The 25590-nt window shown below is 36.9% G+C and overlaps 1 pseudogene; it reads left to right on the plus strand.

Moving 5' to 3' along the window:
* The first annotated feature begins 7427 nt into the window (after window positions 1-7427).
* Window positions 7428-25590, plus strand: part of LOC107739324 (aryl hydrocarbon receptor-like) — a 63722-nt pseudogene continuing 45559 nt past the window's right edge.

The raw sequence follows: 25590 nt of genomic DNA on the forward strand, positions 1-25590 counted from the left end.
AAATATGTTGTTAAAAGTAAATAAAAATAAAGTACTAATATGGAAGCCGGTTTCCGCCACTGTAAAAATAAATAAATAAATAAAGGTAATTGCGACTTTCTAACTCACAATTCTACCTTTTTTTCTCACAATTATGAGTTTATAGCTCATAATTCTGATTTTTTTTTTTTACAATTCAAAATTGCAAGATGTCAACTCACAATTGTAAGGGGAAAAGTCAGAACTGTGAGATAAAAAGGTGCAACTACCTTTTTTATTTTGTGGGGGAGGGGGGAGACAGATTTGCGATATAAACTTGCAATTGCCAGAAAAAAAGGCAGAATTGTGAGATATAAACTTGCAATTGCCAGAAAAAAAGGCAGAATTGTGAGAGAAAAAGTAGTAAACTCGCAATTGCGAGGAAAAAAAGTCAATTCTGAGTTTACATCTCGGCCATGTCTCGCGATGTCTCTGTCTTGCAAGAAAATAAAGTCCGAATTCAGAGAACTCGCAGTTTTGTGGGAAAGAAAAAAAGTGTAAGATGTAGACTCGGAAATGTGGGGGAAAAGTTAGAATTGCGAGATAAATAGTTGCATTACCTTCCATATTTCTTGTCCTTGTGTGTTCTTATATCTTTGTTTTCTAGTCGCAAAGAGATTATTTATCAATTTAAGCCAAACTTGTTTTTTAAACAACAATAGTAATTTACAGCTTGCATTTCAGAAGATAGCATGTGGAGGCTAATAAGGTGTAACTGTAAGCATTCATTTGAAATGAGATACACAATCTATTGGACTTCAGCAACCAATTTGAGATTGAAAGGGTCAAATGTTTATATAACCATCCGAGAGCAGCGTTTTGCTAATGATGTCTCTGACTCTGTGTTTATATTCTCATGCGATCATCACTGCGGTAAATAGACCACACGTCTTTTCTCAGGGTTGGCTTCATTGGCCCTGCTGTTTTATTTGAAGGTGACTCACTGGAGTGTGACCGATGCTTTTGTGATGTTGTCCAAGGGTGTGTGTTTGTGTGTTTATGTGAATGCCCATGAGTCTGTGTATGTGTGTGTTTTGCAGGGTAACCAAATCACGGCCTGAATGTCAATGTCAAACCTCTGGAGGCGAAACATTTTGCGAAGGAGGATAAATGTTTGAGCTGACGTCAATTGTGAGTTTGGACGATACGTTTCGCAGCTGTTCATATCGGATGAGACCGAAAACAAGGTACTGTATATCAAAATGGTTAACTCTGTGACTACAGCCTGTTCTTACCAAGGATGATGACTATAACTATAATGTTTTAATAACCGTTTAATTGAATAAGAACAGGGAAGTCCACACCACAACTTTGACGATAATGACATAAACTATATCATTGGAATCACTTTCAGAATGATTTTTTTTTTCAGGTGTTAAATGATAAAAACCTTTACAGACAATCAGAATCCACCCAACTTTAAAGAGCTTGAGCATTTAAAGCGGCAGATGGCATAACTGCAATGTGAACTTATAGTAAGCATAATATTATCGTCCATTGGTGTGAACGCTAATATAGTTATCGTTCTTGGTGTGAACGAGCCTGAATTATAAAGTTTTAATAATCATTCTAATTATATGAGAATAGGCAAGTCGCAACAATGACGATAATGGCACAGAGCAACCATATTGTTAGAATCACTTTCAGAACAATTTTGTCCAACTGAGGAATGATAAAAACATTGACATGTCAGAATCTACCAGACCTTAAAGAGTTTGAGAATTTAAAGTGACAGATGACAAAACTGCAGCACGCTTATAACAAATAGAACGTGATTGTGTGTTGGTGTGGACACTAAAAAAGTAATAGTTATCATTCTTGGTGTGAACAGGCATCATAGTAACTGTAGTTAGAAGCTCATTTGTCAATATAGACATGTTTTTTTGGTAAGATTACTAATAAACAAACAAGCAAACACACCTGGGTGGCCATGAACTTGCAATTTTATGTTTAAAGCAGAGATGTTGATAAGTTGCCATTGATGGTCCTATGAAGAACCTTTAACATCCATGGAACCTTTCCATTCCACAAAAGGTTCTTAATAGTGGAAAAAGAGTTAGATTTTAAAAATGTTCTTCATACTAAGAAAAATGGTTCTTTTAGGAACTTTTCACTAAAAGGTTCATTGGGGAACCAAAAATGGTACTTCTATGGCATTTTCCTGGATATCTTTTGACATTCATTTGCTATACACCCAAACTTATTTGCTTATTAATTTACTCGATTGAATATTTACTAAATTGCTCATTTATTCAATAGGCTGTATTTATATTTATTTAACATTGGGCCATAAAAGTTACCTTCTGAACATTTGAATATGTCTATCATTCCTGAAAATCACCCACTCTCTTGGAAGATTTATCCCGGGTCCATTTTAGCCTCTATTTTCCCTCTCACTGAATGACTGGACTTTCAAACACCACGCTAACAAATTGCCGCAGAGTAAACTGTGTACGGAGGGTCCGATACGGCTCCTTCTGGAACAGAAAACCACTTTGTCATTGTGTGTGAACATGCACAGACCACATGAACCTAATGAGCAATGCCTGGAAACCTCCCACACATGCTGGCAAAGAGCGGTCGTGCTGCTCTGCTGTTTTCTTGAGGAAACATTGAAAGGGGGGCTAAATTAATATTTACACAAAAGCGGCACACTGGGATTTCATTTCCATTTTAGCTGACAAAAACACTGGCGATTAATTTACACAAACAACTAGATTTTAGTAATGCTTGCCCATGTTGAACTCACTGTTATGATTGCTAAGACTATATGCTAAAGGTGTTCTGAGAAGTTTAGCATGTTGCTAGGCAGTTTCTAGGTGTGGATGGTTGCTATTTGCTAATGTGTAGCCAGTGCTTGGTAGATTACAAATTGTAATTGTAAATATACAAATTGTAGTCAATTTCTGATTCCAAATTACATGACAAAACATGTAATCCATCACATTACATTTTAGGCAATATAATCAGACTACATTTTGATTGTATTATGAGGTTGCTAAAGTGTTCTGAAAGGTGTTTTGTATGTTGTTATGGTTTCTAGGTGAAGACATTTGCTAATGTGTTGCTATGGTGTTCTAAAAGGTTTTTATGTTAGGTGGTTTCTAGGCTATGTGGTTGCTAAAGTGTTCTAGATGTTTGTTAATTGACGCGACGTGACGTGACGTGTAACCAAGTATGGTGTCCCACACTCGGAATCTGTGCTCCACATTTATCCCATCCAAGTGCACACACACAGCAGTGAGTAGTGAACACACACACACACACCATAAACACACACCCGGAGCAGTGGGTTGCTTTTAGCAATTTGTTGCTACAAGGTTGCTAAAGTGTTCTAAGAGGTTTTTAGCATGTTGCTATGTGGTTCAGGTATGGATGTTTTCTAGGTGGTTGCTAGGTGTGGAAGGTGCTAAGTTGTTGCCATGATATTCTGAGAGGTTTTTAGCATATGGTTGCTAAGGAGTTGTAGGTGGTTTTAGGTGTGGATGTTTGCTAATATGTTGCTATGAGGTTTCTATGGTCTTCTGAGAGGTTTTTAGCATATTGCTATGTGGTTGTTTAGGTGTTCTAGGTGGTTTCTAGGTGTGTAAGTTTGTTAACGTGTTGTTGTGGTCTTCTGAGAGGTTTTTAGCATATTGCTATGGGGTTGTTTAGGTGTTCTAGGTGGTTTCTAGGTGTGTAAGTTTGTTAACGTGTTGTTGTGGTCTTCTGAGAGGTTTTTAGCATATTGCTATGGGGTTGTTTAGGTGTTCTAGGTGGTTTCTAGGTGTGTAAGTTTGTTAACGTGTTGTTGTGGTCTTCTGAGAGATTTTTAGCATATAGGAGGAGATGTTTGCTAATGTGTTGCTATAAGGTTGCTATGATGTTCTAAGAGGATTTAAGCATGTTGCTATGCAGTTGCTAATGTGTTCTAGGTGATTGCGAGCTGTGTACATTTGCTAATGTGTTGCTTTGGTATTATGAGAGGTTTTTAGCATGCTACTATGCAGTTCTAGGCGGTTGCTAAGTTGAGAAGGTTGCTAAGGTGTTGCTATGGTGTTCTAGGTGATTGCTAGGTGTGTACGTTTGCTAATGGGTTGACATGGTATTCTGAGAGGTTTTTAGCATGTGGTTGCTAGGTGGTTTCTCAGATTTTTCTGGTTTCTACTGTAGATATGGGTTGGGTCCCTCCTTAAATTCAATGAATTTGTACCTGTTTTATTGCCCACCAGACGTAATTCTCATCGATTATAAAAGTTACAGCACCTCTCCTCAAATCCTCAAATGTAAGCAATAATAATAGTGATGATAAAAAAAAAAAGTCTGAGAGACCTATTTATGCTTTGTACATCCTTTTACATTTTTGGTCCGTGTTCAAAAAGTGTCAGGCCTTGATTCTAGTGAGGGACATTGTTTTGCTGTTGTTGAAAATAGGGGCATTGTTTTACTTTGAAATTGTTGAAAATATGGCAATTTAATAATTTAACTTAATCTTTTTCCGTTTAGATAAGTGTCTGTGTGCATTTCCTGTTTTGTAGTTGTATAAACCGTGGGCTAAAAGACAATACCTGAGGTGAAGATATAGAAACCTGACTTGCAGAGCGTGACTGAAGACACCATTACTGGCACATCCACAAAACACAACACACACACACACACACACACACGTTGGTATAAGTGGTTTACAGGGACTCTCCATAGGCATATTGGTTTTTATACTGTACAAACTGTATTTCCTATCGCCCTACACCTAAACCTACCCTCACAGAAAACTTTGTGCATTTTTAAATTTTCAAAACAACACAATTTTGTATGTTTTTAAGCCTTTTGAATTACAGGGACACAGGAAGTGTCCTCATAAACCACATTCACATTATAATAACTATGTCATAACTATGTCATTATTCAAATTTGTGTCCTCATAAACCACCCAAACCAGTGCACACACACACACAGCACACGCACACACACACACATACAGCACACACACACACACACACAATGAGCAAGCTATTAGAAAGCAGGGAAATCATATGTAGCGAAAACAGGCCTAAGGCATATCCTATCTGCTTACTTAAACTGTCAGATTACACCTATTGCTGTGTGCATGTAGTTTACAGCTTGGACAGCATGAACTTTAATTTAACATGTTCAGCCTCATTATAGCTGATGTGGTGTGAATTAAAGTTTGACTCATAACCAGTCCTGCATGATTGTGCTACAAACTGATGAATGATACCTCAAATCACTCTGTTTGTTGAAGAAAGATGTTTTATTACTTTTCTAAGTGATCAAATTTCGCTTTTTGTCTGGCAGACAATAAAAAAAATCCCTTAGACTGACTTGAGGGAAAGACATGAACCACCCAGAACATCCTGGAATAGTGGTGACAAGACAAGAACCACTCACATATTCTACAGAAAATGTAAAAATGTTGTTGTTGTTGTTATAAATATGTATACAAATAAAAACACATAAAATATAAACAAAAATAAAAAAAAATACATAAAATATACAGTATTAAATAGAAATAATTATATTACATTTAAAATGGAAATATAATTTAATAAAGACATTATTTCTTTCTATTTAATTTGTTTTTATTTTATACGTTTGTAAGTATTTGTGTTTGTGTATTTACATACATATACATTTTAATTATTATTACTATTATAAATAAAATACAATTATATGTAAAAAATATATTCAAATTACATAAATATAATGATATAATACATTATTTTTATTATTTCCTTTTTTATTTGTTTATATGTTTATATATTTGTATATGTATTTATTTGTTTTATTACTGTCATTTTCATTATTATTATTGTCATCTTCATAAGTATGTATATTAAAATACATAAAATATAAACAATTTAAATATAAATAATAATTACATATATTTCCGTTAAGATATTTCTTTCTATTTAATTGTATTTATTTTTATGTATTTGTGTATACATATTTATTTGTGATTGTCCATATACGTACATATATTTATTTATAATCATCACTACCATTATAAATGAATACAAAAATATTCAAATTAAATTATAAAATAATAATACAATACATTATTGTTGAAAATAATATTGTAGAATTTTTTTTGGCCTGTTTTTACCCGTTTTGTGTATTTTCATAATTTTATCTTTACTGAGTATACAATATACTGACTTGAAGACAAAAAAGTTAATGTGTCTCAAAATACTGATTCTATTTTGTAAAGATCATATACAATATGTGACCATAAACTATTCATAAACTTGGATCAAAATCTTGCCATGTGAGGAATGTTTGCAGAAAATGTTTGTGTGACTGAATCTTTCCACTAACAGTCACTCACATGTCATTCCTGTCCTACGCAGTGAAACAACAGATTTATATCTCCCCGAATAGTCTACCATTTAATTCCCATTTCAGCATCAGGGGGAAAACATTGTGCCAAAGAAACATTGTTCAAATTTGAACACTTGAGCTTCACAAAAAAATTTTTTAAATGTCATTGCACTAGATAATAAAATTTACGAACAAATCCTGCTAGAGTTTTGCTAGAGCTAACGTCACTTCTCCGAGCCATTTTTGCAATTACTTGTAATCAACTGGTCCCAAGGTGATTTTAGGGGATGTATGAAGTCCGTTCCCTTCAAGTTCACACAGGTGTAGTTCATCACATTAGCTATGAACGTCATCCAGAGCGTTTCACAACCAGAAAGTGTCACTATACTGTTTGTCTTCATTTTGAACAGTATAACTATAGCTTCATCAACATTAAAATACTATAAACAAACTTGTTTTGTTAAATGTTTTGCTTGAAAGATACTCTTGTACTGTCTTTTAAAAAATGCCATTTGTTTTGATATTTTGTTATGTAATGCTATGTCATTCAGATATTTTAGGCATGGCTTAATTGTGCAAACACTTATAGGCCTATAACAACAGTAACAGTAACTACAGTAACTATGGATAAACATATCAAAAGCAATAAATCATAACTTTTTATGTGATTACAGTAAATGACAACTAATTATGTTAGTAATACTCCACTAAATATTTTATTTTGTCTGGATTTTGTATTTTATAATACACATTACTACCCTAATGCAAGTTTAAAAATATTTTTAAAGAAATCTGAAATAAAAATATTTAAAATAATAATAACTTTACAGACTGATCAACTCTGCAAGTGTAGCCGAGTGAGGGTGCAATGCTTGTATTTTCTTCAGTCCACCTTAAGAGTGCTCCTGTGTTTATGATTTCCTGAAAACTTTTTGAACCAATCACAAAGTGTCCAGCGTACCTGCCTAGCGCTCTCGCGCTTCTGATTGGTCGGCTCTCAGAACTCTCAGCCAGTCCGCTGCCTGCAAGAGAGAGTTCGGAGCCATTAGAGAATGACAGGTCGGAAAAAAACAAAAAAGGAAGAAGGGAAATTTGTTCAGCTCACGCCATTGCCATTCGCCGTAGAGGATGAAAACTTACGGAAACTTTCTGCCCTCATTTTAAGCTGCTTTCGGTCTAAAGAACCGACGCCGACAGGAATTACATCTGGACTTTGAAATATTCGCCTCTTTTTTGTGTACATGTGAGAGGATTTACCTGGATAACGCACACTTTCATCGACATTTGAAGGAGACTTTACATGCTAGTCATATTTTGAACACTTCTCAGAGACACCAGACAGCCATGTCGGGGGGTATCGGTATATATGCGGTCAAGAAACGGAAGAAGCCCGTTCAGAAAATGTAAGTTTTTGTGGGAACTCTCGCGTTCAAGCTCAAACCGCGCTCGCGTCTGCCGCGTCAAGGTTATTTATACAATGTAAAAAGATTTCAAACGGCTATGTAAAGTTTCACTGTAACATTCTGACAATGGAATGGAGCGCGTTCCATTCAGCAAATGCTACAGTGTTTCATTTGCTGTACAGAACGTTCTAAGCTGTGTTTGAAGTTGACTAGGTTGCTTATATATGCATATTATATCTTAAACATTAGAATTGCGTACGTTACATATAGGAAAGGCTGTATGAAACGATATATATATATAACACATAATAAAGCTTATGAATGTTTTGGTCTGCAAAATAACTCCCTGAGGCGATCTCTGACTTTCTAATGAATCTCGGGACAGTTCCATTTGCTGTAAAAACAAACAAATATGTAAACGTTAAAACTTGATTTTAATTTCTGCCAAAATTAGTGTGGTTTCAAAGTCAACAACAATTTGTTTTCTGCCACTTTGAATCGAACTGAAGACATTTGAGTCACAGAACTGAGCAAAAGTGACAATTATTGCGAAAAGTTTGATAGCTGGAAATAATTGCTGTTGAATAATGATGAAAACATTGTGTTTGTTGCATCACAAACAAAAGACAGTCTGAATTTGACCCAGTTCTGTATGTGTCGGGACACCTTAAGATTCGGGCTTGGTGTGTATAGTTCTGGGTCTGGCATGGAAATAGTACTCTTGTATTAATCATAATCAAGTTGAGAGTTGGCGGCGCTCTCACGCGATGCTTACACGAGGGAGGGGTGAGCCGGGGGGAGTATGTTATTGTAATCTGATATAGTCTTTTTTTCACATCATGAGAACACAGGGATTTTTTTTTACTTTTTGCTTGTTTTCTCTCGCTCCCCCCTCCTCAAATTAACATATTTTTAAGTCACGCAAACTCTTACGCAACTGTGGTGGAACTGGCTGAAAAGCCAAAGCACGCCTTTGAGTTGTTGTAGGAGCTTGCTGATTCTCTACTTTCATGATTTTGCAGATAGTTTGGTCCCGGAAAATAATGTAATTGTCTCGGAGAATAACTTTATGGGGGCAGAAAAATGCTTATTGCATCTGATTTAGTCCTGTGCATAACTTCCGTTGCACTGAAACATGGATTTGTGTCACTTCTAGAACAATAACTTTACCTTTCACTATCTAGAGATTTCTCACTTTACATTTACAGTGTTCATGTTACACATATCGCATGCAAATATAATGGATCACAATCGTCGGGATGCTAACAAAGCCAAGTTTCATATTAAGTATATACCATAAAAGAAGTTTGTCAGGTAGTGTAAACATTACTAACGAGTCAAATCAAGCATATTATTATTATCATAATTTTGTAATTGCCAATGACAATATTTAGACAGGAAGGTGGCAATTGGCCAGTTTAATGGCTTTGTAAAATAAGAGTTAGATTAATAAGCATGATAATCTAAGCATAATCAGAACAAACATCCAAAAATGCATTTCTATTTATATATCACAACAACTAGTAATATTTTTGTTTTATTTATTTATTATTTTTATTATTGAAATATACATAATGCTACATTTTATGATAACAAATATATAAATAATAATAATAAATAAATAATAATGATTGTTGTTGTTGTCAAAATATTGAAAAAAAAAATTTTTTAAAGCTGCATATCAGTTTTCGTACATGCAAACAAAAATATTTTATATGTATATGCTTTTTTTGATATTTCGTTTAAAACAGAAAATCCATCAGTATCACTACATATAATAACATTTAATGACTGCAGCTAAGATTTATGCAAAATTGCTTACATTAAAATGAACACTTGTTTAACACAATTTTTACTAAAAATTCACTAAAATAAAAAAGTGAGATATGCATTGTACATAGAGAATATAGCATATGCTTATTTACATTTCAGATCCTCAGATATCTGGTCAAAATGGCTATTTAAGGTACCAACTGCACATTTTCACAGTGTTCTCAAGTAATCCTGCAACATGAACATTAATGTGTGACTGTATATTTGTCAAGCGTTTTGTTATAAGTTTAAGTGTGTGTATTACTGATTTATATCACTTATTGATTTTATATTTGATTTATATTACTTATATCACTGGACGGGAGGGATTTGTGTCATAATTTGATGTGCACTCAGTGTATTTGGCCTGCAAACGCTCTCATATGAGTGCAGTGGCGCAGAGCTCCATACCTGTTGACAGCCCTGTCGGGCCCACCCACCGGGTTATGTGTATATTACGGTCGTCGTTGGCGCAGGAGATGGGCGACCTTTGCACGGTATGTCCACACTTTAGAATAGCTACTTACTGGAGCTTGAACTGCAGTGTGTGTATTAGCGTGCTGATAGACGTCTAAACGAGCCAGTAGGGTGGCGACGCGCTGGAGCGGCCAAAGACTGCGACTGACACAAAGAGGGCATTGAGAGGTAGTGTAACCAGACTCCTGGCTTCACACCGGCGTAGCTGGAAGTTGGAATGCTGTAGAACAGTAGAACCTCTCTTTCTTTCTCTCTCTCTCTCTCTCTAAAGAACCTTGTCAAGATTTCCTCACTTCTAATCTATGTGAAAACAAAAACATAGGCACAAGCAATGAACCGTCTAACCTCACCCTTCTGCTGAAAACAGTTGGAACTTCAACTGGAAGTTTTCAGCATCTCAACGGTGGGTTGAGAAAGTCAGCATAGCTTTGAAATTGTTAGGAAAAGTAATGCTGCCTTGCTGAATGAGATCAATTTCTTAAAGAAAAAAAAATCATGGCCTCAAACTTTTGAATGGCAAAAACATAGACGCAAGGAATGAACTGGCTAACCTCACCCTTCTTCTGAAGACTTGCAGTTGGAACTTCAGCTGGAAGTTTTCAGCATCTCACTGTGGGTTGAGAAAGTCAGCATGGCATTGAAATTGTTAGGAAAAGTAATGCAGCATGTACTGACATCCAACAAACGCCTTAAAATATAGAAAGTTGTAAAGATACTAATTTTGTAAGATTCCTTAAAACTGCAAGGTGTTTTTGTGAGCAAATAGACCAACCTGAATCTACACTCTTAAAAACCTTTATTATTAAGAGTGTTAATTGGGTTTTGATGTAAACAGGCTTGTTGAGACTATTTAAAAGAATAGTTAACCCAAAATGAAAATTATATAATGTTCACTCCTAAAAAGAAGATACTTTAAAGAATGTTTCACCTTTTTTTTGTTGTCCATGAAAGTCTTTGGGGTCTTAGTATGTTGTTTTGAAACCCCATTTACTTTCATTTTATGGACAAGATAAGGTGAAACATTCTTTAAAATATCTTCTTTTTGACTTCCATTGCATGGCAAGAAACAGTTTTTAAAAACATATTTTGTGTTTAACAGAAGAAAGACAGAAGAAATTTTTTTTGGGGGTGAATAATCCCATTTAAGGTGAGTTTTAATTGAGCAAATAGCTTAATTTATTCATTTGAGCACAACCATATTGGAAAATGGACCTGAACTCTGAAGTCAATAGTTTTATTAGCTGTAATTCAAACGGTCTACACACTAAATCATCATTTAAATACAGATTTGAGTGAATAATGATCAACTGGTTTGTTTATTGGTCACATGACGGTCCCGCCTCCAATCATGATGTAAGGCAGTTTGCACTCTGACAAAGCTCCTTAGAAAAGGCATGTTTACTGCGCTGTGCCTTTGAGAGGGGTATTGCTGGCACAGGAGCTTGGTACATCGATACTGGGCTTTGATGTGTGCTGAAATATATTTGGGCCAGCACCAGTGCAGAGCGTCCCTCCTTCACAGACCAGAGTTTCAGCCTGTGCGTCACTTCAAACACCCACAAGTGTTGTCTCGAGGAAGGTATGAGGAAAGGAGACACTCGATAATGATGCTGATGTGTCTCCGCTCAGTCAGATCAAGTTTGCAGCAGTGACTCAAAAATGGAGACAGAACTTGAATTTGTACCAGTTGACCTTAGGGCCAGGTGGTATAGCTAGGAATATTATATATATACAGTATATTAGGGATGTAACGATTCACTCAACTCACGATTCGATTCGATTCACGATACTGATTCACGATTCGATTTTCTCATGATTTTTTTAAACAAAATTCGATTGAAGACAAATTGTAAATGAAAAGGTGTCATTATATTATTGCTTGGACACAATGCTGCACATTTCTTTGTGAAACAGAAATATGTCAAATAACAAAACTAAATTGAAATTTTAAAACAAACCCCAAATCTAATCAAATAAATAAGACAAAAACCTCTTCATATAAACAAAGGCTTTGCCTGTGTTCTTTCCATTTAAAATTAGAGGCAACCACTGCATTTGAATCACAATCCAAACAAAGATGCTGAATACATGCAGCATGAGTAGTTTTTTAAATCTAAATTAGATTGTATAATTTGAAATTTTAAAACAAAAACAGAATGCTCTGACTTTAGTTTTGTGAAACTAAACTACATAAAACATCTGCACGAAACAGAAACAGCAGAAGCTCTGAATGAGATGCAAATTCACTCTCTGACAGCAGATACAGCGTTTCCTTGGTTACCGCTGTTAACAAAGCAGCTCAGCGCTTATGAACGCTGCTTTAATATGCATTATACAGAGACAAGATGGAAAGAAAATATCATCTAAACTTATCTGAAGACAGTCAATTCCCCTCATAGATACATTCATATAAACTCCCACCCCCCAAATGTATCGCGATTCGTTTAACATCTCAACCGATTTGAATCGACACATATTGATTATTTATTTATTTTGGTTGCTACATAATTCCCTTGCTAAATTTGTGGTATTTTATAGTTTAAAGACTATTATTACTCTGATATGTGGAAAATACATGAATAGTCATAATACAGTACACAACAACTTTCCCTTCTGACCAGTAACAAGGATGTGGAAAAAAATATTTGCAGGAATGCACCATGGGATAGTAAATTTCTTCTCAAGCTGGATTGCCAAATTCCTTCAGATTGTTCTTTCTCAGTGTCCTCAGTAAACCTATCGAGCAATGCAGCGCATGCAGATGAAAAAAAAGCTGTTGTGCAACAGTGACTGCAAATGTTTTGAAACTGTCTTTCCAGTGGTTGAGTTTTCAGTACGAGTGCCCCAAATGTATCGCGATTCGTTTAACATCTCAACCGATTTGAATCGACACATATTTGTATCGATTTTCAACCGGCTCGCAGTGAATCCTTACATGCCTAATATATATATATATTACAAATATAAATAACTCTTTACTATTTGAATATGTTTATAAACTGTTGATGTTTAAATGAAAGATGCTATTAAAATATTACCATTCCCATTTGCGAAACTCAGTCTAGACTAATGATACGATCTTTAAGAAATGTACAGTAGTGTCCAAATATTACAAATAATTAATATATCTTGCAGCCCTAACTGACCTTCTGGGTCGCAGTGGCTAGCGCAGTGTGATGCATTGAATGCGTGCCATTGGAGCCAATTTTAGTTCTGTTCTTTTTTTCCGCAACTCGGGTTTTTGATCCAAACCAGATGTGGTTGAGCTTCAGCTGAGGTTATCGGGTGGAAAACAACCACTTTTGGCTGAATTCGCCCTTTTCTTTCTGATCTCAGAACTGTTTTCATGTTTCCATGCAAAAGGAGTTTGGTAACAAGATGGCCACAATTGAGGTAAAAACACTACCATCAAAAGTTTGGGCACACTTGACTGAACCTTTAACCTTTTTAATAAAAAAAAAATAAAAAAAACTTGTAACAAGCTGGATTGCCAAATTCCTTCAGATTGTTCTTTCTCAGTGTCCTCAGTAAACCTATCGAGCAATGCAGCGCATGCAGATGAAAAAAAAGCTGTTGTGCAACAGTGACTGCAAATGTTTTGAAACTGTCTTTCCAGTGGTTGAGTTTTCAGTACGAGTGCCAAATTTAAAAGGAAAGAGAGGGAAAAGAATAAATCAGTTGTATGTATAGAGAGGAAGCAAAGGGAGAGTGAAATACACTGATAAATGTGCATTTAAAGAACATGACACAGTGAGAACAAAGAGACGAGTCTTCAGATGGTCCTCTGTGTATTCCAGGCAGCATGAGAAACCCTGTTGCATGTTGGGACCTGCCAGAGGAAAACAGTCATGATGACATACCTCATGTGATTGGCCCGAAACACTTGTACACTAGAGGATAGAAGAAAGAATGAGAGATTTCAGATGTTCCCTCTGTAGTGATGTCTTCAGTATAAAAAAATCCTTTGCCAACCTCAGCAACCACAGTAAATGTTGGGAGGTCCACATGATCAGAACTGCAATCACTGGGTCAGATGTAATTCAGGAAGAATGTTGAAGCTCTGTTTCCCGCGATAGGCCTTTCCAGACAAATAATCATGGACAATAGACCAATAGAACAAAGCCACCATGTTCGTAATTGCAAACATCGTGGAGCTGAAAACAATTAAAAGGTTTCGGTAGGAAGTTACGGTTAGTTGGTCTGTTAGTACTGCTAGTGTAGCTACGTTATGTGGCTGGGATTTAGAAGATTATTTGACCATCATGACAGACTCACAAAGACCTCTGTGACCTTGCTTTATTGCCTCAATGTGTTTTTCATTTTGTTAAACTATTTCAAACAGGACTCAAGAATATATTTCATTGCACTGAAGATGTTGTAATTGGCCTGATGGCAAAATTTTATAATGTTTGTTCTGTTTTAGCAGAAATATATGATTCTATGTTTTAGACAAAAAATAAAAAATGTATGTTTATGTACAAGACAAATGTTATTATTATTAATGTTTGTTTTATTTAATTTATTTTGTCTTGTATTTCAAAATCAGTGTTTCTAAAAATATTTTGCAGATTTTTACTTTTTATTATATTAATTTTTTTATTTAAATAATTTGTTATGGGATTTTCAGGACAAATGTACACATTTATTTATTTGTACATAAATATCAATGTTTATCAGATATCAATGTTTATCAGTATATATATATATATATATATATATTAGGGCTGCACGATTATTCGAAATTAAATCGCAATGGTGATAAATTGCGATAAGGCAGAAGCTGCGATTGTCATGCGAATCTTTCAGTGAAGCACGGTTCTGTGATCAGTAGTAAATCTCCATCCGAAGGCCAGAGGGCGCTCTCCTGCGGAAAGTCCAAATACGCCTCGCAAAAGAAATCCAGGAAATCCCGCGGTTGCTAAATAAACAGAAGATTTAACTGCTTTCATTGATTCAAGTAGCATTTACTACACAGAGCCGTAGTTCACTGACAAGCTACGCAAACAGCTTTCATAATTTCAGAACGATTTCTTCGATTTCATTATCGCGATCATATATCGTCTGCGATTATGAACGCGATTTTGCGTAGCTTGTCAGTGAACTATGTCTCTGTGTAGTAAATGCTGCGCCATCTGAAAGCATGTGATGGAGATTTACTACTGATTACAGAACCGGCTTTACTGACAAGATGCGCATGACAATCGCATTCGATTAATCGTGCAGCCCTATATATACATTATTTTATTTAAATAGCTTTTATATGGGCTTTTAATTTGCAATAATATGTGTGAATTATATAGATATGTACTGTAATTCCTTACAGCACAATTGACAGGCAAATTAAAACCGAAACATTCCAAATAAATTATTTTATAGATATATATTGAAAAGATACATTTAAACATATTTTGTAATGTGGCAAAGAGGAACCATAAATGTATTTACATGAGAATAATAATTCAGACAAATTTAGTTGACATTAGCATGAATTAAAATAACCATTTGGAGATCTAAAAGTAGCAAGACACACCTAAAAAGATGAAGGATGAAGTTTCATTTTGAAAGCATTTGAGTCAGTTTTGACTGTAAAGTGTGTGACACATCTAGCTCAGAGATCACCAATAAAGGCCATTCAGATAAACAAAATCTCCTGAGAAATGAAATAGTAGGTGAATCAATGTGGCGCCAACAATGACGAGCCCCATCGTGTCATTCTAGAGATCTGGAGCTCAGGGCCGAAGGGGAAGGAAGGGGCTGAACATGCTCTTTTGTCCCCACAGGCTCTTTTTTCTGAGGTTAGTTTTACATTATTTCTGGGAAAACATAATTAGGGTCCGGCTCGGATGGCTAGAGTTACCGCTCTTAGTCTTCTGGGCTGGCAGGCAATGAAAAGGCTGTACGAGGTTGAGTTACAGTCATAGTTTTGATGGCCGTGATTCCAGTACGAGTCCTCAAGCTTAAATAATGGGTTTTATGTCAGAGGGTGGACAGTTGTTTTAGTACTTAAACAGTAAAACTCTGTTTTTATATTTCTGATTTGGCATTTAAAACTCTTAGTGAGCATAAACACAAACTCTAAAATCAGCTCTTAAGTTTTTAAGGTTTTCTTGGCAGACATTTTTGTTGCAGTGTTATTTTATGAATAAATATTAATATGAGAGTGACTTTAGCTCTATGCAAGCTGTCCACAGTGATGAGAAACTGAGCTTTGATTAGCAAAGACTTTTCAGAAGGTTTCAATAATTCAGTTCAGAGCTTATAAATCTAAACACTGTAACTTCCAAGCATCGCATACCGTGAAACCCCATTGTTATTTAGTCTGCTTTGTTTTTTCAGCATTCACAATAAATGAAAAAGTAAAACAACAGCATAATGCAGTGCATCTGGTGAGTTTTTGTTTTTCCAAACAGAAAAAGCCTTTTTTTTTTTTTTTGCCTTTTTAAATCCATATTTTACATTTCACCGACCAGTGTACGGAAGGTGCTGCTGATGTCAGTATTTTGCTGATTTGTTTCTTATAGTTATAAATTCTGAGTGTGGAAATGTTTGGCTGCTTAACCTTGTAAGTTATGTAATTCTTTTGCACTACAGTACGCTGGTGAGGAACAGTATTTCATTTCTGTGTGTATGTAAATACTCAAAGAAATGACAATAAAGTGAAACAGTAAACAGTAAGACATTGTTCATAAGGATGCTCAATATTAGATTTTTGCTGATACCTGATATGCCGATATTTTTCAAACCATTTTGTCCAATAGCCAATGCAGATACCGATATATATGCAGATACCGATATATATATATATATATATATTTATATATTTTCCTTTTGCTTTGACACTACACCAAGTCTCTCCTGTGCAGAAATTATAAACAAATTTTTTTTAATATAATTTTTTTAACTTGTTTGTTAGAACTAATAAACATTATTAAAGTTCTTTTTTTTTTAATGAGAGTACATTGAAAGCCTTGAAAATAACAAAAATAAAATCAATCTCTGCTGTTGTTGTTGTTGTTTTTTTTAAGACAGATGCAGTTGAAACCTTAACATTTTATTTGTGGATTTAACATTAATAGATGGTCTAAAGCAGTTTGAAAAAATACATTACATATTAATAAATAAATCAGTATATATTAAGTTATTTAATTTACAAGTGTCATGTTTGTGATTTTTATTCATGTAAGCTATAGCTTCTGACCTTTAAATCAAAACAGACTTGTGATTTTATGACATCAATTACTGCTTTATTTATTCAGAAACACAGGTATCTTAATGTTAAAGTATTTTACTTTTTATTTTATTACAAGTAGGCCAACAGCACCCACTAAATAAATAAAAGGGAAAAAAAAAACAATCTTACCGGATGGGCATTAGGACCCGGGGGAGGCTGTTGCAGAGATTAGGCTTGTTTGAGAAGCGCCTCGCCTCGCCTGAAATGAAGGCGAGAGTAGGCGGCTGCAGTGAGGGGAGGAGGGAAATAAGAGCAGGCAAGACGGACAGTTCTGACCTCTCGAAGTGAACAGATACCTACGAGATTACTTATTTTGTTACTGTCCTCTGGCACTGTTTCATTACATTGCGCAGTCGGTGGAGAGCAACTGCGCCCGACTGCACAATCCAACACAGTCGCCTCGCCGTCGCGAGAGCTTTTTGGCACACGTCAGCATGACATCAGAGCAAGTCGGACGTAACTCGGACACTTTTCTAACTGGCATGCATCTCGCGGTGATCACCGGTGATCGGTTCTGCGCAGATTTTGCTCATCTCAAACAAGCCTAATATCTTACTATAGGGAGATGAGATGGTCTGTATTACTTACTATTAGAGAAAGCGTAACGGCTAACTTGGATCATATGAGCCTTAATAACCAATCACATTACAGCCTTGACGTCATTGAATTTCAGTCAGAGTTGTACGACACTCAATCGCTGTTTACGGATCCCATAGGAATGAATGAGAATTGCCGTAAACTGAATCCCACTTGTCGCAAAAAGTCAGTGACTTCTCTTATCAATCAAATGGTAAAAATAGTTAAATACAAAAGTATTGTTTAGTGTAAAACATGTTGAAGATTAGCAGATAGGCTGCCGATTCATTAAATGATACGCTGTTTCCTCTGAAAAAACGTTTATTCAGCGTAGTGAAGCCTCTCCTCCATTGACGTCCATTAAAAAAAAACGGCCTCTGGTCTCCTTTCCCACGTATTGCCAGACCGGAAGCATTAGCTTTAGCCGTTATGCTTTTTCGGCTAATGGTTGCAGGCTTGCCTTCTAGTGACTTTGGCTGTTGTTGCTGCTACTGCACGGGCTAGTCTGTTCACCGTATCGCACACCGGACGTGTCATTCTGTACATACATTCTCAAATTAAATAACCAAACCAAAACAGTGAATGTAATCACCATTCAAGCAAAAGTTTGCTTCAAGAATGACCACACTGCTGACGTGACCCTGAGCACATGTGAGTTACTCATCTTATCGGCAAGGCAAATCAGCATAAATTTGTTCAAATCGGCCGATAAAGGCTTAAAATGTAAACATAGGCATCGGCCGATTTGAACAAATTTATGCTTATTTGCCTTGCCGATAAGATGAGTAACTTACTCAAGATTCCAATAACATTCCGATAATATAGTGCATCCTTAACCGTCCAGGTACCGAAATAATGCAAAAAAAGCATCATTATTTTACTAACTAAAATACAGAGGTTGAATATCTAGGAAATGTTCACATATCACACTTTCTCCAAGCTCTTGAGAATGCCGGAACCTCTATTTTTACATATTTGTAGGTTGCTTTGTACCAACACAAAAGATAAGCCAGTTCTGAATTGTTTTTATCCTTTGTGTATTATACACAGGCACTCATTCTTTGTAATATCTCTTCTTGAACTCTTCCTTGTGGACATTTTCGATTAAAGGGATAGTTCACCCAAAAATGAAAATTCTGTCATCATTTACTCACCCTCATGTCGTTCCAAACCTGTATGAGTTGCTTTCTTATGTTGAACATAAAAGAAGATATTTAGAAGATTGCTGGTAATCATGAGGATGAGTAAATGATGACAGAATTTTCATTTTTGGGTGAACTATCCCTTTAAAGTCACCATTCCATAAGATATGTAAATAACTATATGCCACAAGACTTGCAAGCATTATAGCTGTCCAAAGTGGCATCACAGGTCATAACAAGCAGTCTAACCCTATTTTTTTTCATTAAAAAAATCTCTTCTTCCAGACCCAAACCACCACCACCTGATGGTGTGAAATCCAACCCCTCCAAGCGGCACAGAGACCGGCTGAACGGTGAATTGGACAAGCTGACCAACCTTCTACCCTTCTCAGAAGATGTCCGTGCACGGCTGGACAAACTGTCAGTGCTTCGTCTCAGTGTTGGATACCTGAAGGTCAAGAGCTTCTTCAATGGTGAGATCACAACGTTGTCTTATTTTTAGAGTTTGTTTCATCTCGGTGATAACTTTTGCTGTTTTGTGCATTTACAACATGATCAGTTTTCCTTTTTAGCCTATGTCGAGTTCATATTTTTACATATTGTTAGGCCGCTGTTGTTTATGGTAATATTGCAGTAACCATAAGCAAGGAAGAGAGGACAGGAAGTGATGTGGAGAATGAGGAACAGGATCAGGAGATCACAAGTGGGATTGAAACTTGTGTTGCCGCATACAAGTATCACAGCTGAGTCAGAATAACTGTGTTAACTACTAAACACTCACTCACAGTGCTAAAAGGTCACTGATTATTCATTGCTTCCCAGTAAATTTGAGTTAAATTTATTAATTTCTCTAGTTCACTGTCGCAATCATTGAAATCTGATCAGATTAGAGGTGAATGGAGCCAGAGGAAGTGGCTTCTGGTGCACTGCCGCATATACCAATGATTAAATGATTGATGGTTTTAAAAATGCTTCTCAGAATTATGATTCAATCTCTGTCTTAATAGTATTTTATCTTTATTAATTTATTTAGCATCTTGAGTAAAGTTCCACTAAATTTATTTACACGGTTTACCGTAAGTTCCATGTCACATGAATAATGTGCTAGAAACTTGTGACCTCAGCTGACATGTTGATTATCTCTGTGAAAAGTTACAAGGGAGCTGAAAGATCACATGCTGGTCTGGTTTGAACTTACTTAACTTACTTGACACCATAAATTTGGCTTGGTTTTTCTTTCATTTGATTTTTTTTTTCTGGTTAAAAGGTTTCGTAAATAATCCACATAGACATTCGTGAGTTCAGGATCAGTTTCTCTGAGGGTTTCAGATCTTTAGCCAATAAATACTTGTTTGTTTGTGTGTCTTTAGAAAAAACTCACAAAAACATCTCAACATGACCTTGCAAGGAGTGACGTAGGATCGTCTCATGGAATTAATCAAGTTTCTAAGAATAATATAGAGGGGAAACATCTCAACGGAAGGTTAAATTAGTAGTTCCCAGGACAAAATCATCCATAATGCCTGTCTAAGAGATACTGGAGTTTTTATTTTCCATAGAAATTCATATTTAGTTTTGTTTGTCAGTGATAGATTCTGAATTGTAGTCAGGATTGTGAAATGGTCTTGAAGACAGACAATGTAAAATGGCTTAATGAGGATTTAATTCATCTTATTTGACTTGTTTTGCAGTAAAAAATTACAATAAAAAATCCTTAAAACAAGAATTTTTCACTGAGATTTAGAAATTTTAACTGAGAAAATAAGACAGAAATACTAGATTGAGAACAGGATATTTTCCAGAGGACTAAAAGCTGTTTTGCAGATGTAATCCGATTTGGTGAGATATAAAGAGTTCATAACAATTGTGGCATTTGACAGGCTTATTCACTTGTCAAATATAGATTTGGATTTGTCTTCACTAAACACGTACACAGGAAGAAAATAGCCCAGAGGACATGTGTTGCCATCCTTTGTTATCAATTCTAGATAATTATAATATGACAAGACTTAGGCCTTGCCCTCATGTACTTCACCCATGTGACCTTTGCGTTAGTTTTTAACACAGTATCTGGATGTAGTATTAGATTTTGATAGCATAATTACTGAAGGTGGTTTCTTTTCTTGTGTAAATAATTACAGCAAACATGTACATTGTTTAAGAAGACTTGTCCACACTGACCTTTCTTCTCATACCCAGTCTCAGGTCCGATGTTCTTTATCTTTGACTCCATTATCTTGTTTTTTGAACAATGATAGTGGCAGCAAGCATGTGTCTTTTCTTGAACTCCCTGCTGAGTAAGCATGGCAGCTATGAAGTGTATGCAGAGAATTACATTGTGAAAAGACAAAGGGCCTTATGGGAAATATTTTGGGAGTCATCTTGGCACCATCAGTGGGCAAGGAAGACAAACAGGTAAAGTTAGGCATAAAGAGTGCTGAATCAGACAACATGGAGTTCCTGGCACTGTCCTGGACTCCCCGCCTTGTCCTGTCATGCTGAGCATGTCCGAACAAACACAAAGACAGACATATTGTAGGGAACTTGTCCAGTCTGGATGGGCATTTGAGAGACTCAATAATAACCCAGTTTAGAGACGGGTAGAAATTATGTTTTTGCAGGACAGAAGGTCTTACCCAGTGTCATCTCAAAGGTCTCCGACCTGTCATAATTTCACTACCAGACTCAAACTTCCTTTTCCTCTGAGGAACTGGCTGTGCATTTTGTGGAAATTCATCAAGTCTATCCCTTCTTCCCCACCGCCCTTTTACATTTTTCGTTTGAAATCGGGCCTCCAAACAAACAGACCACCAAAGGCTCGACAGAGCCCCAAATGAGCCAGCCTGCTGCCCCCAGCTAAGCTTCCTTTTGTTGTTCTACTAAAATAGCAACAATTAGAAACAGGCATTTGGGGGAGAGTAGAAGAGCGAGCGAGAACAAGATAGCACAGGAAAAGAGAGCTAAGCGTGAAGCAGACAGTCTAAAAGAAGAGAGGTTATTATTGACCTGCCCACAAGATTCACAGCGCACTTGTCGCTCTCGAAAGACTGGCGAAAAAGATTAACTAAAACATTTTAGTTTGTGTGCAACGTCCCTAGTAACCATAGTAACCACACGTGTGAAGCAGAGAAACGAGGCCAACATGAGGCCCTACAAGCAGACAATGTTTGGTGTTGCTGCACATAAATAAACTGAGACAGACAGGAAACACAATGTAGTGTGGTAAAACATTTCATTTTACAGGTTCTTTGAGAGAGCGAGCAAAGAAGGTGAGTGACAGACATACCGGCAGGAAAAGGGGAGCATTGGGAGCATCTCTTAGAAGTATCCAAACAGAGGTGCTAGACAAATGCCTATTTCCTTCATTGCCCCAATCTTATCTGTCTTTCCGACATTGCTCTGTTGTTTTCAACCTAAATCTGTGTTGTGAAGTCCAGTTTTATATGCCACTCTTTCAAAAGAATGTACATTGGACTAGGCACTGGGTCATATACTTTGCTTTCCATAAATAATTACTGTAATATCAGGAAATAACATCTTGAGAATTCTCGAGCATTTTGGTGCAGTGCAGTGAGGCTTGAATTTGCCCAATCCGAGCTATTTTCAATCCCTCTCCAACAGTATTAATTGGATCAAGGCTACAAGTACAGTAACTCCTTTATCAGCTTGTCTATTTTCGTCACTAGCTATGAAACGCAGAAAGAGGAGTGCCCAGGGCTACGGATTCCTCTGTGTCTGGCTTCTAGCAGGTCAGACACCGCCTTTGCAGAGAATGGATCCTCTGTTGTGTCCTCCCATTATCCCAGGCTGTAGAGACAGAAGGAGACCTTGAAGGTTGCACTGAGAAAAACCACAAGATTCGGTCCCACGGTGAGATGCACAAACGGGACATTGTGTGAACTGTGTTCCCATCATGCACTGGGGCCAGGGCATCGTTGTGTATTGATGAGGGTCTGGTCTGGAGGAGTCGCTACATAGAATGGTCCTTGTCTGAAGTGCAATGTGGTGTGTCATTGGTCTAGCTCAGCTTTGACCTTAGGGATGAATCGGTTGGCTTCAAAACTACTTTTGCGGCGCCCAGAGTATGATGGAAAGAGAGGCAGGCAGAAAGATTCCTGGAAAAAAAGGTTTATTGTTCCTCATTTTCTTGCTCTTCGTCTTTGCCCATTCAACATTTAAACAAGTTTCTATGCATCTACCCTGTTCAAAGCTTTTAGCCTCATCATTGTTCTTGCTGCAAATGTTCCATCGTGCTCTCTCTCCTTATGTTTTTCTGAACTGCATTTTCTGCACCTTATCTTAGTAGAGATCACCACGTTCCTGACGGTAAGTAGATGGCAGGGTGAGGGTGGTAGGGCTGAGGGAAGGAAGGGTTAGCGCTCAGAGCCCTGAGGCATTCCGGCACGCTATGGGGGCACTGCAGGTAGTGGAGACCTCCAGACCACTTGGGGTCTCTCTCATAAAATCTGCATTAAAAGAAGCAGGAACTCACCTTATTCTTTATCTTTCCCATAACATACTCGCTTGTTTTGTCTGATTTCGACCCTCTTTGGGTGGAACTGCTGGTGACTTTATCCATCAACCTTTCTTCTTCCTCTTCAGATGTGTACAGTGTTTAGGAGTTCAGGAGTGGCGAGCCACACAGATTGCATGCATGTCCTCCCCAGAATAAGTCAGACTTCTACAAGGCCACAGTGTGTTGCACCTTCAAGAAATGTATTTCATCATGTCAAGCCACGCTTTTCCTTTATCATTCCTCAACCCAGTCTTTTTTTTTGTGTCTTGATTGGCCAATTAAGGGTTTTCTGTGGGACAGGAAGCTGCATCCATTTGGTATTGGTACAGTTTTTGGTCATTGCTGAACATGAACACCATCTTTTGGAAAACCGAAAAGCCTCATGCTGGTTAGTCTTTAAACTTACATGAGGAAAGATGGTCCTATGCCCTGTTTTATCAGAAAAACTTCAAAAAATGGTTCATTTATTAATTAATTGTAAGGTATAGGTTGAGGTCAGATTGTTGTTGGAGTAAAAAATAAATTGTTAACCCGTTCTTTCTTTAATCTTTTACAGCTTGAATTTTGTGATTTGTTTGAGGAATGTGAGAGGTTGTCAAAACTTTGGTTTCTGTTTTCCTTCTTTCTTTGTTTATGACAGACGGAAGGGCAGAGCAGCCAAGAAAATGGAACAAAAATGCCTCTACGTCTTTTCTAAACCTCAGTATTCCCGAGTCCTGTCAACTCTAGTTGGACCTCCCATGCTAACACCTAATTTCATTTTTTAAAGCCACGAAAGCAACATACACTATTGTCCTGCTCAAGGTTTTGTGTTCCCTGCCCTTATTTGTTTTTTTTTTGTTTTTTTTTCTGTCTCTTATTGTCCTCGGTCAGAAGAGTTCACCTGCCCTTTCTTTTGTCGATGGGGGACAAGACTGATGGACTTGGAACATCAATATTTGTGATGACATGAGTCAGTGGAGACTAACACCAGAGGCTTTGGAAAGTAAGAACAAAGAGAGGAAAGATGAGGGCCTCTCAGTTTTCTGTTCTTCTTACCGCCTGATGACCCTACCTTCCGCGTCTCTGAATGCAAGAGCGTGCTTTGGTCGGCCTCTCTTTTTTTGCTCTTTGATGTGAATGTTTAGTCATCAGTCTCGCCACAGAACAACAATCCCAGCAGGGGTCTCAATTCTGAGCTTGAACATGCACAGGTTTACATTACACCCTTTTACTTTGATGAACTAATTCTAGAGAAAAATGCATTTATCTTGGTTTTGCAGGACTACAGGCCTGTTTTAACTTTGGCAATATATTCATCTTTGAAAGTTATCCTACAAACCACACTAGAGAACCACAAGGTATAGAGGTATTGTTGCATTATTTGAAAGTGCAGATTGCATTTTATATTTCTGTATGGGGGTACGTACGTCACGATGCAATACATAGCGATGCACCATGATACCATGGCATGTACTCAGATGTGCAAGATAAATCAACCTTGTACTCCAGTTGTCAAACTAGCTTATGTTTTTAATCTGGTCTACTATTTTAAAGTAAAGCTAATGGGTTTTTGATAGCTCTGATTTGATGGTTGTTGTTTTTTTAGCACTTAAAGAGACACACACATACATATCTCCTTGACATCGCTATGTTCCTGAGACACTCACCTGAAATACCATCATAATAAGGCTCTTTGTAGCCGTGTTGCCTAAGGTAATTCTCATTCAGGTGATACTGTCTCTATTTATATCCTGGCACACTTAACCTCTGTTACTCAGTAGCACACGTATGCAAACCAGGTCGCCCACTAATATGAAACCAGCTTTTTCATCATTCAAATTCACAGCATTTCTTTTTTGTGGCCTATTGTTTATATACCCATCTTTCTAAAGTGTGACTTGCAAGCATGGCAAATTTTTTTTTTTTTACGCCTTTTGTCTGCCTAGCAAGTCACAACCACATGTGGTTTAAAACACACAGTTTTTACACCCACTAAAAAGGAGAAATAGTAAAGCTGCAGTGCAGGTACGGATTATAGCACAGCGGTGCCCTGGGCACAGACCAATTAAAGGCCTCTTTCAGTTGAAATCGCGTTCCGGGGGGGGGGGGGGGGGG

The sequence above is a fragment of the Sinocyclocheilus rhinocerous genome, unplaced genomic scaffold, assembly GCF_001515625.1.
Source record: "Sinocyclocheilus rhinocerous isolate Xijiao unplaced genomic scaffold, SAMN03320098_v1.1 scaffold945, whole genome shotgun sequence".
Lineage (NCBI taxonomy): Eukaryota > Metazoa > Chordata > Actinopteri > Cypriniformes > Cyprinidae > Sinocyclocheilus > Sinocyclocheilus rhinocerous.